Consider the following 15,241-nt stretch of genomic DNA (forward strand, 5'->3'; position numbering starts at 1 on the left):
AAACTCTTTTAAAGGGATGTGTTTTAGCTTAAGAATCACCTATGATTTGTAGTGATCTTCTAGCTAATTCCCTGTCAGGATGGGAATATCTATGAAGAAGATAATTTGCTTAAACTAGACAGCTAGAAAGTTTTGGCAGAGGGGGAGGATACTTTGCTGACTTTTGTAAAGTTTAAGGCAAGAGAGATGCATTAGGTCATAAAGCTGATCATATGCTGTTAACGTCACTGTAACAAAAATGGAATCAGAAGGAAAGGCAGGCTTCACATGTATTTCTCAGGCACCTGCCCAATTAAAACCAGGCTAGTTAAAAAAATTGCCAGATATTCATTCTAACAGCTGCAGACACTTGGACAAAAATCAGTGTGATCCTGATACTTTAATCATACTATTCATCTCCCTTGATCTATACCATGAATTTTTTTTATTCACTTTTTTCTGTGTTAATTATTTTTTTCGCACAGCCTGCTAAGTTATTATAACCAGCCTTTGCATGAAATACAGAAGGCCAAGACTATGCCCTTTTGTACAACTACAGACAGCCCACACAGCATTAAAATGGCCATCATTTTGCTGGTCAAGTCATGTGTGGGTGGTAAGATGTAGAAATATCCCATAAGGGTTTTCTCCTAAAGTCAACACAGAATGGAACAGGAGACCAATATAAATAGATAAGATCTATCTAACATTTCTGAGGGAAAAAAGCCTACAATAAATTGCAGAAATGATGTCACAAAAATGAAGATAGCAAGTCAATAACAGAAATTGGTTTAGTGCAACTAATTTATGTTTCTAACTAAGAACTATTACACTATTTGCTCCGTACTGGGTCCAGCTCTGTTCAATGTCTTTATCAATGACCTGGATGAAGGCATCGAGTGCACCCTTAGCAAGTTTGCAGATGACACTAAGCTGGGAGGAAGTGTCGACCTGCTGGAGGGTAGGGAGGCTCTGCAAAGGGATCTGAACAGGCTGGACTGCTGGGCCGAGACCAATGGGATGAGGTTTAACAAGGCCAAGTGCCGGGTCCTGCACTTGGGGCACAACAACCCTATGCAGCGCTACAGACTGGGGGAAGAATGGCTGGAGAGCTGCACAGAAGAGAAGGACCTGGGGGTGCTGGTTGACAGCCGACTGAACATGAGCCAGCAGTGTGCCCAGGTGGCCAAGAAGGCCAACGGCATCTTGGCTTGTATCAGAAATGGGGTCACCAGCAGGTCCAGGGAGGTTATTCTCCCTCTGTACTCAGCACTGGTGAGACCGCATCTCGAGTACTGTGTTCAGTTCTGGGCCCCTCACCACAAGAAGGATGTTGAGGCTCTGGAGCGTGTCCAGAGAAGGGCAACAAAGCTGGTGAGGGGGCTGGAGAACAAGTCTTATGAGGAGCGGCTGAGAGAGCTGGGGTTGTTTAGCCTGGAGAAGAGGAGGCTGAGGGGAGACCTTATTACTCTCTACAACTACCTGAAAGGAGGTTGTGGAGAGGAGGGAGCTGGCCTCTTCTCCCAAGTGACAGGGGACAGGACTAGAGGGAATGGCCTGAAGCTCCGTCAGGGGAGGTTCAGGTTGGATATCAGAAAAAAATTCTTCACAGTAAGAGTCATTGGGTACTGGAACAGGCTGCCCTGGGAGGTGGTCGAGTCGCCTTCCCTGGAGGTGTTTAAGGAACGGGTGGATGAAGTACTTAGGGACATGGTTTAGGGAGTGTTAGGAATGGTTGGACTCGATGATCCAATGGGTCCTTTCCAACCTTGTGATTCTGTGATTCTGTGATTTCGCATTTTTGGCACAAGAGTCTTTGTTAAACATCCGAATCACTCATTTCTACAATTAAAATCTGAAATCTAACAGTACATTTTCTAACATTTTAAATAAAACATTTAGGAGACAACAAAATATTAAAATCAACAAGATTGTTTTACAAGGAGACTTTTCTGGCATTTATACGTCATGTAGAAGACATCAGAAAAGAAAACCAATTCAAGAACAATTCTCCTCCGCCTGTTGCAGCAAACAGGGCCTGAAATTATTCGCTTTAAATTCAGTAAAAAAAGCCCCATTACCTTTAATGAGTTGCATCAAGTTCCCACTGTGGTAGTCACTAAAATGTCAATATTTACAGTTGCCACCAAGAAACATCAAACTGTCACAGCATTCCCCTTTTGATAATGCAAAACTAGCTCTCCTTGGTTAATACCACATGGTAAGTACAGGGAATAGCACTCACAGTGGGGATAAAAAAAACATTTGATGAAATTCAGGCACTGAAATCCACAGCGCCTTTCTCTTCAGAGGCACTCAAAATGTAATAGGTCTACAGTGGCACAGTAACGAACTCCCACATCAACCTCCATTAGATAAAATAATTAAGTCTACATCAATGGTTTGGAATAACAGACCATTGTCACAGGATCAGTGTTGTGCTGCTTTGAACAAGAAAGAACTTGAGCTGCACCATGCCATTTATTTTTCCAGAAATGCTTTGTCTTTGCTGTGCTATTCTTGCACCTGCGGGAGCCCATTATCCCGGAGAATATCCTGTTCCATTGATAATTATCTCTTAATTATTTCTGTCCTTTAAGTAGCCACTACTTTGAGGATTTTTCGTTATGATGTGGTGCAATTTTCACCACTGAAGCTCCTTTAACTTTCACTGACAGGAGTGGATTTTTATATTAACCCTTGCAAGTATCCAGCAACATCACCCAGGAGTCTGGTAGAGTTTCACGGGCTGCAATGGGATGATCATGGTACAGAGCCACTGCTTGGGAACCAAGTGCTTTGGATTTAAGCAGTCAGCAGGGACAATAGAAATCCCAGGACTCAGAAGAAATGAGTAGATTTAGGCTTTTCCCACATGCTGTGTTCTCAATAATACGAGCTTTCACTAAAAGAAAAAAACTTCTAGCCTCTGCAACTGCAAAAATAGTCTTCGCTATGTAAATCCCATCACTGCTGTTTTGTTGAGTCTGCAGCCAGCCAGACTGAAACAATAGCACCCAAAGAGCCCACAACTCCCCGGTTGCATCTTAATGGGCTGTTTGTTAACTTCAAAGCTGACCATTTAAATGCTAACATTATTAGGCAAGTAATCCAAAACATAAGCACCCAGCTTGAATCATTAGCATTTAATTACCTAACATTTTCTCTTGTTTAATCTACAATTCTGTGCAAACTGGTTTTAATTTTTGTTTTGAACAGTGGAGTACACAGGTTTATGTCTCCCTATGTAGAAGAGCCATAGGCTTGTGGGAAAAAAAAAAAAAAAAGGAAAAGAAAATAGTTGATCTTGCAACTATATGAGGCTTTAAACGCAACGAAAAATGCAGTTTTACTATAGAGTTTTCTCATAATTTATTAGATTTATTTGTTATTTGTCATATCCTTGTTACCTAGTCCCGACAAGGACTGTTGTTAAGAAATAAGTGAAGATTTAGCAGCTAATGAAAGAGTTCAGACTTGTTTCCTCTTTTCTTTCTTGGAGCAAATGGGAGGGAAAAAAAAGGACTTTCTATTGCTTTTTCAAGACAGCATAAAGGTCATTGACAATAGCTCCCCTATAGATGCCAACGTGTGACATTTCGTCTGAATACAATAGAAACATGATAAGCTACAGAAAAAAAAAAATCATATTCTTTTCCAGATAAAGCTATTTCAAAAACGTGACTTGTCCTTTAAAATCAAGTACAGCATTTAACTCTTATCTTATGAATTTTACCCAAAGCTTAGAGCATGTCTCCTGAATATAAAAGACTACAAAAAAAGTTAAATAAAACTATTCATGTAAAATACATACAATGAGACCAGGACAAAAACAATCTAATGTCTATAAACTGATTATTAAATAAACAGATGATTCAAAATCATAGCTCTTAGAAGCTGAGTTCCAGCCTGGAGTACGAGGCTGGATATTCCACCCAAATCCACTGGCAGATACACCCCTTACAAAGCAATAATCCCCCAAATCCGTTTTTATTACTGAGAGGTCCTTGTTGTGCAGTTTAGAGGTGATGGTAAACCCCCAGCAGCACTGGCAGCACCTACAATAATGCCAGATGCAGCAGGACCTGCAGTCAATAGACAAGGTTTGCCCCAAATAATAATTCAGCTTTTCCTGGGCAAAGATTCACGTTCAAGGCATTACAACCAAAAAGTGTTCTTATTTATATTGTTGCTAGAAGCACAGAATTCGTGGTTCTTTAATTCTGTTGTATATCAAAACCTATAACCTGAATAAGTATTGCCAACAACCTAAGAAATTACCAGTTTTGTGAACAAAAGTGAGGTGGCGAAAGCAGAAGATGTGGAAGGTGACAAACCCAAGCACCTGTGGTGTATTTCTGGCATTTTGCCTTCTGAATTTACTGTTCTGCTATTCATATCTTTGTTTCAGTCTTACTCTGAGGTCTGGTCTTCATTGTTAAACAAGTAGAGTTTTTTTACCTTTATCTAGGAGGTATTGTCTATCCCCAAAAGTATAGCATAAGAAAAACAATACAAAAAAGTTTCACTTCAAGGTAAACTCACCTAATCCTACCCCATTCTCCACTTGAAGTTACTCTTAGAGTAAATTTATCTTGAAGGAAATATAGAACAACTAGTCCTCATTGTATTTTTTTACCTCATGGTGGCCCATTTGTATTCATATCCCTGCAGTTAGGAAATTTTTTTTTGGCTGTGAAAAGGAGCCTTGAAGTAGATGGACACATCAGACTTATGTATGCAAGACAACAAATCTGCCACACAATATTTTCTCATATATTTTTTAAATTATATTTTCATACAGAGACTAATTTATGGAAGAGAATTTAATATAAAGCCTGTAAAAATCCTTGGATTCACCATTACACAGTGTTAGCCTGTGAGCACTGCACTGGTCCATGGTGAAGGACTGGATAACGGACTGTTCTCATCTCTGGACAAAGAAAGCATTAATAGACAGATTTATTGTCCAAAAGAGTTATGAGGTAAAGCTGCCAGCTACTCTCCAAGATCACTAAAAAATGCTGAAGAAGATCAGCGTACAAAAAATAGTGATTTCAGGACTGGAGTTTGAACAAGAACTCAGGCAATAGTAAAGCAAAAATGATGGGAAGGCACAAGCTAGGGTCTTAAGGACTGGGCTACAAACTGGTTGAAGTGCTACTTTGTCCTTGGCTGCCTGTAGACCTTTTCCTTTCTCTCATCCATAACAAGTGATTAAACTAATCGCTTTTACATTCTGTAGCAAGTTACTCTGGGTTCCAGTCCCTTTCCCCAGTCCCAGGCATGGCTTTCTAAAACCTCTCCTGTGGTTCTCCAGGCGAAGATATGGGCCGAACTTTGCAAAATTATCTCAAGCTCTGCTGGTTTCAGGTTGGTCATTTCCACTGCACCAACATCTTCAATCCACTCTTCCCTGAACACAGTCATGGGAATTTTATGAAGCATTTTTTTCAAGTTGTATAGTAACATAATATTGCAATGCAGTATTGGAGGGCACCAGTAGATAGTGAAGTATGTAAGCTGCTGTAAGGATTATGTGCAACGGAAGATTCTTTAGAAAGTGCAGACACTCTACGTTGTTCTGCTCCCATTTCTTGTAATGTTCAGGGGAAAAAATATCTTTCTTTCATTACTTCTAACTTGGCCTGCTACAGCTGGTGGCAGCTGTTTGGGGACTTTTTTGTACCACTCAGATAATTTTGTTTGGCATTGATGCCTGCGTAGCTGCTACAAACCATCTTGGAAACTCCTACAGAGTGTGTCTACATTATGCTTTTGTGCTGAGGTTTTTTTTTTTTCCTTTGGAGAAGTTATTACCAAGCACACTGTTTACTATTTGTTGTCAGTATCACAGGGGAACCAGAATGCAAAATAGATGGCTGTAATAGCCACAGGGTAGCATACTAGGGGCTAGCAGAGGAGAAATCCTAATTCCCATTGCTATTTCCTGGCCCAGATGGTCAGGACTTCAGTACACGATGGTTTGAAATGCTATTATGAGTACAAGCTAATATCGATTCTACAGAAAAGACATTGGTAAATCTATTACCAGCTCTTTTAAATTGCACCTCACTAACAATTTAGGGTGCCTGTTCATCCAGAGAAGAGAAATACAGCTCTAGGCTTGTTGAACTCTTCTCTGAGTTGACCTTTGGAAGGAAAATCTTTGCAAAGTCACACTAGTACTTTTTCTTGGCAAGAATGAACTGCAGATCTGTTCCACAAAATCTGTTGGTCAAGCAGCAGCAGCTCCACCCTCGTACCCCATCTCAGTCATTCAGTGAGCAAACACTTGTGGGCACTGCATATGTTACCAACCCAGCTGTTTATTGTAGCCCATCCATTGGAGGCTTTCACCTCAGAACAGAAGAGGCTGTGTGTTGCCACTATGCATCTCACCAGCAGTGCAATCATTCCTCTCTGGTGCGTCAGATGAACATGCAGGACTGTGAACTGAGTGTCACTGAGGCACTGGAATGCTTTCTGGGGGTGGACAACTGAAGGGCAGGGAGGGCAACTGGCAGCTGGAGGTACTGGTTGCATCTTTGTGGGAAAACTGGTCTGAGCTCATCTGTTGGAGTGTATGAGACTTTGGAGATGCTGCCCACGGGGTTGTTCTTTTGTGTTAGCACCAATTTGTGCCATTCACAAACGGTGAAGAAAATAAATAAATTGGACTGCTTCAGTTGAGGAACCAATAAGTTTGCTGAACTGAGGTAAAGTCTGTATTCCTACCAAGCATTATTCCACATAATCAGAATAGAGAGAAGAACTTGAGAACAATTTACAAAAATAATGGAAATAGACTAAAGTAGTACAAAACATGAGAGCAACTAGGAAGGGGAGAATTTTACTCTCAGACATAGTCACAGTCATCAGTGCACCCAACCTATGCCCAGCCTTCTTGTGATTCAGGCTATTTTAAATTTGCTTTGCCCTAGCCAGGGCAGCTTTCAGTGCCCCAAAAGGTTGTTCTTTCCTAGTGATAACCTATATTGGCCCCACAGCTGCCAGATATACACAGGCAGTACTCTTAAAACACTGCTTCTTTCTCCTTAAGGTTCCTAAATCATGCAGTTTCCTCCATTTCTAGGTAGCCGTGGAAGGTGCATGTATTTCTCCATTTAAGAACTAGGATGAGCCAACCACTGCTGCCACTGCTGTTTTATTGTAGAGGAGATCCATTTTGAAAACATGTTCTTAAAGGCTTGTAAGCAGTGAGAAAGTTCAAGCTTAGAAGCAAGCACTGTGATTTAAAGCCATCCATTTTATTTTGGAATGCATAATTTTCAGTTCTTTGGGATTAAATTTTCCTCAATAATACAAAGTGTATACTTACAGCTCTGGGATTTCTCTGTCTAGGATGACATTTTCTTGCAACACAAACACTTCTTATAGCTTACAATCTCTGTATATCTAGTCTGACTGTCCCTAAACAGCACTCATTCATAAGGCCATTGCTACAAAGCACATGTTCTTTTGCCTAGCAAGCTCTATGTCTGTTATCATAAATATTTTTGTACCACTTATCATGATTTCAGCAGCTCTAGATTATCCCGAGCTTTTCCCCGAGTGTATAATTTTCCTGTATCAAAGGCTTGTTGTTTTTCATTTATGACCTATATAGTGCATTTTGGGGTTGGGATTTTTTTGCTGCATAGCCTTGGGGACAAAGACATATACATAACCGAAGTTGTTTGCTTGCAACAGGCAGGTCATTGGAGAGAGACATGCCCTGTTATGGGGTTATGGAGCATCGCACTGTGGTCTCTGTGTTGCACTGTTCAGAATAAATCAGAGGGAACGGTGTATAATTAGGAGTTATGGGTGTATTCAGATGACTGCGTACAGATGTTGAAGCTCAAGAGCCTTGCAGAATTTGTAGTGTGAGTAGGAGTGTACTTTCCTTTTCAGATTTACTTTTCTTATTTAGTAGGAATTGATTTGGTAGCAGGGTTGCCTTCAGGCAAAAATAAAGCAGGCAACTATTTATATGGGGCAGCAAAGCAAGCTGCAGAAGGAGCTGAGTTTGTTGGATGAAAGAAGGATCATTGGCTGAACTAGGGGATGTGAAGGTAAATGCACCTCTCTGTTCCCCACGGCCTCACCCATCTGTCCTGTGCTGCCCTGACACTGAAGTTTGCCTCTGCTGGTTCTTCTCCACCCTCACTCATAATTCTGCCTCTGTGTTGTGAAGGATCAAGCCCCTCAGACCATGTTTTCTCTAACATTCTCATTTTCCCAACCTATCCTTCACCATGTTACTGTGCCATCAGGACAGCATAGAGTGCACAAGAACATCGACTTCTTCAATGCTGCTTAAGGTATTGTCACTACTACTTAATTCTTGAGTTGAGGGTTCTGATGGGGCCTAAAAGGTTCTGCTTGCTGTGCTCATCCATTACACAATGGCTTGACAGGATACTACTAGAGTAGGATAATTTTGAGATCAGTGGCAGATCTAAATGAACCCTGATTTTAGGATATATTTTCACAGTATGACTGAGCTGATGTACAAGTACACCACCGATAAAAGGGGAAAAATGTGATAACCTTTCTTCTGACTCCTCCTTTCTCCATACATTCTCCCCTTTCCCCTCACCATCTATGTCCCCAGGCCCCAGCTTTCCCTTCTGATTCCTCCACAATAGTTCATCTGATCTTAAATGAGACTGCTTCATCTTGTCCCTTTTTGCCATTTGATCGGGATGGTGTGGCTTGCCGTGTGACTTATACAAGTATGAGTATAAGTATACCTCAACGCGAGCAGTGAGAGGGCATGACTGAGAGCAGGAGTGATGGAGATATTCTGGAGTAAAGCTAGACATGCTCCTTCCACATGTCTCAAGCTTTACGATACAATCAGGCCCTAATTATGTCCATGCACTGGACAGAAATTATGTAATTAATTTTATTTATTCTTTAGTCTGAGCTTTTCATAGAACAATAGAGTTTCTGAACCAGTTGTACTGAAATGGACATCAGGATGTCTTTCAGTCTGCTCAGAGCAGGGTCAAAGGGACCATTAAAAGTCTCTTTGTTTGATTGTGTACTAATGGACTTCAAGACACCCCATTTTGATTGTAAGATTTACTTGCTGACAATCTGAAGAGCATAAAAGTACCAAGGCTGACATGAAAGGAAGCAAATGGATTCAGCCTCCTTTCCATCCCATGAAAGATTTCCTCTGTGTAAATGGTAATCATGGCCTTGTATTCTTCTTCTGAATCCGCAGGTTTTCAGAGTGGTTCTCTTGGTGCGTCCTTTCTTCTGCGAGGAGTCCCTGGGATGCTGTTTTCCACGGTAACTCCTGACAGGTTCATTTGAGAGTAAATGCAAAAATGTTCTTGCCTCATAAATAGATAAGAAAAAGGATGTCGGGGAAAGGAAATATTATCTCCATTTTATAAAAGAAAGTTCTGCTGAATATTTTTCCCCTCCAGAGTCCCAGAGACCACGTGCAGCAGTGTAGCAATGGGGACACCAACCTCCTGAGGCTCAGCCCAGTGCTTTTCCTGTTAAACTATTTTTCTTCAAAGCTGTCACCTATGAGGATTTTGTTAGCTGCTCACAGCTCTGAGATTTGTTGGGGACTTTTGCCTAAGCTCATTCTCTTTCTTGAATACAAGACTGCATTTGTTTCCTTGATCTGCTATCACAAAATTTCTTTTTAAACAGAACTTACTGTGCAGTCTTATGTCAGCCTTTGCATTTGTTCTTTTGCCATGCACAGACTTTTCTTTGCTTGGTGTGCCTCCACACACTTCACGGAGATTATAGCTGCTCTAGTTCATGCTGTCACTGCCTTATCCACCTCACTTTTAAAACGATCTGTATTTCTATTAGATATTATTCCTTCTACAGGATACTCCAACATTGATACGAAAGATATTTGAAAGGCTGTTACAGAGCAATCAGATGCCTTGCCTTCTTCTGCCAACTGTTGGGAACACATAGTGACCAAATGCAGAGTTTTCATATGAGTGCAACAATCTTGTAATATTTTGATTGGAACATTCATCTTGTTCTCTCTCTGCAGGTTCAAAGGTAAATGAATTATGTTAATTCCATTCCCCTGCACAGTGTGAGTTCAGCTTTTCTCCACTGTGCTCTTTTTCTCTCTTGTGAGGATGTGCACTGATATATTCTGTCTGGCTTGTTCAATATTTCCCTCTTCTAGTCTTAGCTGCTTGGGTGGATAATTTCCGTCACCGTTGTTACTCTCGCTTACCATTTGAAATCTGACATTCTTTGCCTATCCTCATTTACATTCTCTTTGCAGCTCGTATTTGAAGAGACCCTTTTGACCTCTGCTGTTTGCCAAAGTTCATTGGCCTTAGAACTCCATGTTAGGAGTGAAAATGAATGACAGATCTGGGTATCTCTGAGGTAATCCCTTTCTATCCATGTGGCCCTTAATGTAGAAAGAATTAAACACGGAGTCAACGTATTTGCTCACAGCTTAAAATGGTTTTCAGGCAACTTTCAGCTTCAAGCTCTTGATATTTCTCAGGGCAGTGTTTCTACTGGAAAAAAAAAAAAAAAGTGGATGTGTATTCTTGTGTTGTTTCACAGATACTTCTACTCAAAACCAGCCACACTCAACCATGGAAAATTTCTGAGCAGATCCATCGTGCTATTTCTATGGGGAGACAGAGATCTGTGTTACGGCTGGAAAGGAAGATATGTTTTATCTGAGAGATATATGGCTTTATTACCACAAAGGAAGAGAAGCAACTGAATCATCAGTGTCTGTGATATTTTCCAACCTTGTGACTGTACCTTCGATGCACCTAGAGTGCCCTTAATGGAAAACATCTGCAGTGACAACTCTAACCGACTGCATTGCTGATTATCTTCCATTAACTTGTCCAAAATGTCAGACAGGTTCTCCAGCATTTCACTGAAGAGGAGTCAGCTGGAGCATCTCTACTTTCTGTAGCTTTAAGAACCAGTGATATAAGATCCAGAAACAAGAACAGAAGTGCATCACCAGTAGAGATAGTGATATGATCTGGCTTTTTAACCTGGCTGCTTTTTCTGCTCATCTTCCTGATGCTAATTTCCTAAATTAACTTTGCAGTGAACATATTACCAATCTGGTAATATGGGTGCATCTGCACTCCTAATTATGAGAAGGTGTGGCTAAAACATTTCCTGAGTCATTGCCTAGTCTCTGCGCTAAAGATGTGTGAAAGGATTTTGGAAGGTCATACTCTTTCTGTGTAAACGACATCAAATGTCCTAAAATACACTGGCTCTACTGTGAATTTCAAAACTTTTAATAAGCGCCTATGTTAGCAGAATTTACTTGCTTAGAGACATGTGAAAGACAAATGCAAAGTGGGTTAGAACATGGCCAGACCTAACTCAATTTTGTATTCAAATTATTATCCTTAGGAAATTTTTACTTAGTACTACTAATTTTAAATCTAATTTCTTGGGAAAGAGAAGGAAAAAAGAAAGAAGGAAATTCGTATAGAAAATACTATAATAGCTATTCGAGAACACTGTGGCAGAGCAATGTCTGTAGACAGGCAGTAAAAAGATGTTGAAACACTTTGTTTAGAGCTTGCAAGTAGGCTGAACCCTAACTTCTCATCCTTCTGTATAAATGGGCTGTTCCACAGGTCATATTTCTCATTTCTGCAGCCAGCTTGCCACCTGGTTAATATTGCAAAAATTTACACTAAACTCAGGAATGCCAGTTTGAAGTGTCAAGACTCCTTTTAAAGAAAAATAAAGTTAACCTGGGCAACATGAATAATGCATATTTTATAACCAAAAAGTGAGTTTCTTTTAAGCTTCAGAAGAACTGCTAGTTCCTATGCCTGTGATTGCAACGATATTTTTTCCTAAGGAATGGAAAACATTTATACCTTGATATCCAATTCCTTAAGGTATGCCTACACTTATAAATTCAAGTATATTTCTTCTCTGTTCATTGTGTACTCTGGCAGAAGCTGGGAAACACGTAAATTTTTGCTTTATACGTGCCGAAGAATGAGCAGTGTCACCCCTAACACTTCCTGTGAAGCAGCAGTCTTCCATTTTTCTCCAAAATTAAACAGAAAGAAAGTACTTTTAAGTTGGTGCACTAAACTTTTCAAGAGTTTCTTTTCACATAAAAACAACTCTTCACTGCTACAGTCCCTAATGTCCATGCGGAGTTACAAACAGCTTCTAACATGACATCTGTACGCTGAAGATGCTTGAGCGCAATTATGCTGGTTTTGGCTGGAGTATGGTTAATTTTCTTCACAGTAGTTACTATGGGGCTATGTTTTGGATTGTTGCTGGAAACAGTGTTGATAACACAGGGATGTTTTAATTACTGCTGTAGTGCTTACACAGAGTCAAGGCCTTTTCTGCTTTTCATGCCACCCCACCAGCGAGCCGGGAGGGGACACAAAGGTGAGAGCTGACCCCAAAGGACCAAAGGGATATTCTGCAACATATGACATTGTGTTCAGAATAGAAAACTGGTAGAAGAAGAAGAAAGGAGGGGAGAACAGGCCAAGTGCAGGGCCCTACACCTGGGTAGGGGCAATTTGCAGTTTCAATGCAGGGTGGGGCATGACGTGATTGAGAACAGCCCTGAGGAGGAGGACTGGGGGGCACTCATTGATGAGAAGCTCAACATGAGCCAGCAATGCATGCTCACAAACCAGAAGGCCAACTGTATCCTGGGCTACATCAAAAGAAATGTGGCCAGCAGAGTGAGAGAGGTGATTCTGCTCTTCTACTCCACTCTTGTATACCTGGAGTATTGTGTCTAGTTCAGGAATCCCTGACATAAGAAGGATATGGAACTGTTGGAACGGGTCCAGAGGAGGGCTACAAAGATGATCTGAGGGCTGGAGCACCTGCCACAAGGACAGGCTGAGAGAGTTCGACTTGTTTAGCCTCGAGAAGAGAAGGCTCCAGGGAGACCTAATAGCAGCCTTCCCCTACCTGAAATGGGCTACAGGGAAACTGGAGAGGGACTTTTTATAAGGGCATGTAGTTATAGGATAGGGTGAAAGGCTTTAAATTGGAATGGGGAAGATTTAGACTAGAAATTAGTAAGAAATTCTTCATCATGAGGGTAGTAAGGCACTGGCACATGTTGCCCGGGGAAGTTGTGGATGCCTCCTGCCTGGAAATGTTCAAGGCCAGGTTGGATGAGGCCTTGAGCAGCCTGACCTAGTGGAAGGTGTCCCTGCCCATGGCAGGGGCGTTGGAATTATATGATATTTTATGTCCCTTCTAACCCAAACCATTCTATGATTCTATGGTTTTATGAATTTGTCTTCCCAAGCAACTGTTACGTGTGGTGGAGCATTGCTTTCCTGGAAGTGGCTGAATACTTATCTGTCAATGGGAAGTGGTGAAGAAATTCCTTTTTTTAGTTTCCTTTCACTTGCAACTTTTCTTTTACTCATTAAACTGACTTTATCTCAACCGATATGTTTTCTTATTTTAGTCTTCCAATTATTGCCCCCATACCATGGAGCGGGAGAGTGAGAGAGTGGCTGTGTGGTGCTTAATTGGCACTGGGGTTAAACCACAATAGCAACATAAATATAATTTCAAGATTTCAATTAATAAGAAAAGATTGAAGCAACTATAAAGGAAGTCTGGAAAGGGTCTAAAGATTGCAGTTCAGTTATTTCCAATAAATGAAAGACAGGTAGAAGCTCTTATCAAACCAGGTCATACAACACCACTCATGGACTGAAATTGAAATTTTCAGTGATTTGGGAGATATGCAACCCCATTGTACTGGAATAACTTGACTATGATTCACTGCCTCAAAAGCAATCACAGATCAGCAACTACTTTCTGCCCCCAGACACTCCACCCCATGTCAGAGTAAAGGTCATAAGAATTTTCAGCAGGCTTGGTGGATGCCTGAGGATTTTGTGGCTTGCATTTGTCAGGAGTATGTGAACACAAGTACTGTTCAGTTTGTCATCTGCTTTACAAGTGCGCAGGGCTTACATCCATAACTATTATAGGTTAAAGTAGTTAGGGAAAGATAGGGCATGGAGAATAAGAGTGCGTCCCCTGACTTTGTCTATATACGCTTGCATTTGTAAACTGGAGGTCCCACAGGCAGAGTAAATCATAAGGGTCTAGTGAGCAAAGCAGTCTCAAGTAGAGAAATTTAACATAATTCATTCCCAATAAACAAAAACTTATTATCACAGAGAAAAAAAAAGAATATGAGCGCATACAAACACATAGGTAAAACACCTATCCTCGGTCTCGACTTACCCCATCTGTTCCCTGTTAAGGCAATGGGCAGAGCAGAAGATGGGGATGTTTGAGTAATGCTCTTTTGCCGCCCCTTGCCACTCACTGATTTTCCTGCCAGATTGCTTCTGAGTGTCTCTGCAAGAGCGGATCCTCCCTGGGTGGACGCAGTAACTTCTGTCCTTCACTGAGTGGAAGACTTCAAAGGAAAGAGGGCAGATAAAGGAGCTCTGAAGCATCTCCTGTGAAAGGAGATAAGGACAGATAAGGACAGCAGTATCAACACCATCAAGGAAGGCAAGAGGCCAGAAGGGCTTTAGAAAACCATATTGCAAAGGGATTCTTTGGGAAGGCAGAAGAGAGTCTATATGGAAGGACAAGTTGTGAAGACCAGCAGAAGCTGTACAGCAGTAGGGTGGAGATGCAGAAAGCCCAAAGGAAGATTTAGCTTTGGTGCTGCTGGTTTGTATCTTGAGGAGAAACATGGTCTTTGTCCTTCTGAGAGAAGACCACCGGTTCTTTGGAAGTGGTGGATGTCTCACTTTGGTTTTATGGGGTTATGCTAGGCTTTTGGCTGAAATGCCTACATAGCACTGATCTCCCTGCAGGTTGTGCTGGCATGTCCTGTGGGAATGGATCAGCTACCCTAGGACATTTGAAACAGCAGCCTGTTTCCATGTGTCCTGGATGCCACAAAGCACTTACCTTGGTGTGTACTACACCCTCTTGCAGCTTGAGATACATTAGATACTCCTGCTTAATCTGCTCTGAAATTTGCATTTCTAATTAGCCTAGTTTTCTGCTTTTAAGAACTGCTGTGTGATACTGCTGCTGCAGAAAGTCAGGGGTGTCTCATGTCTGGAGGTATATATACCCAAAAGAGCACAGGGAGTCATGCTGAGGAAATCTCTTTGTGCTGAATTATCATAAAATTGAAATAAACTGCAAAAATATCCTTGATTTTGAAAGAGTTGGAAACTTTGCCAAAACTTTACTAATCTGCCATGGGACTGCTGTTTCT

Source organism: Cuculus canorus, chromosome 2 (genome assembly GCF_017976375.1).
Source record: "Cuculus canorus isolate bCucCan1 chromosome 2, bCucCan1.pri, whole genome shotgun sequence".
Classification (NCBI taxonomy): Eukaryota; Metazoa; Chordata; class Aves; order Cuculiformes; family Cuculidae; genus Cuculus; species Cuculus canorus.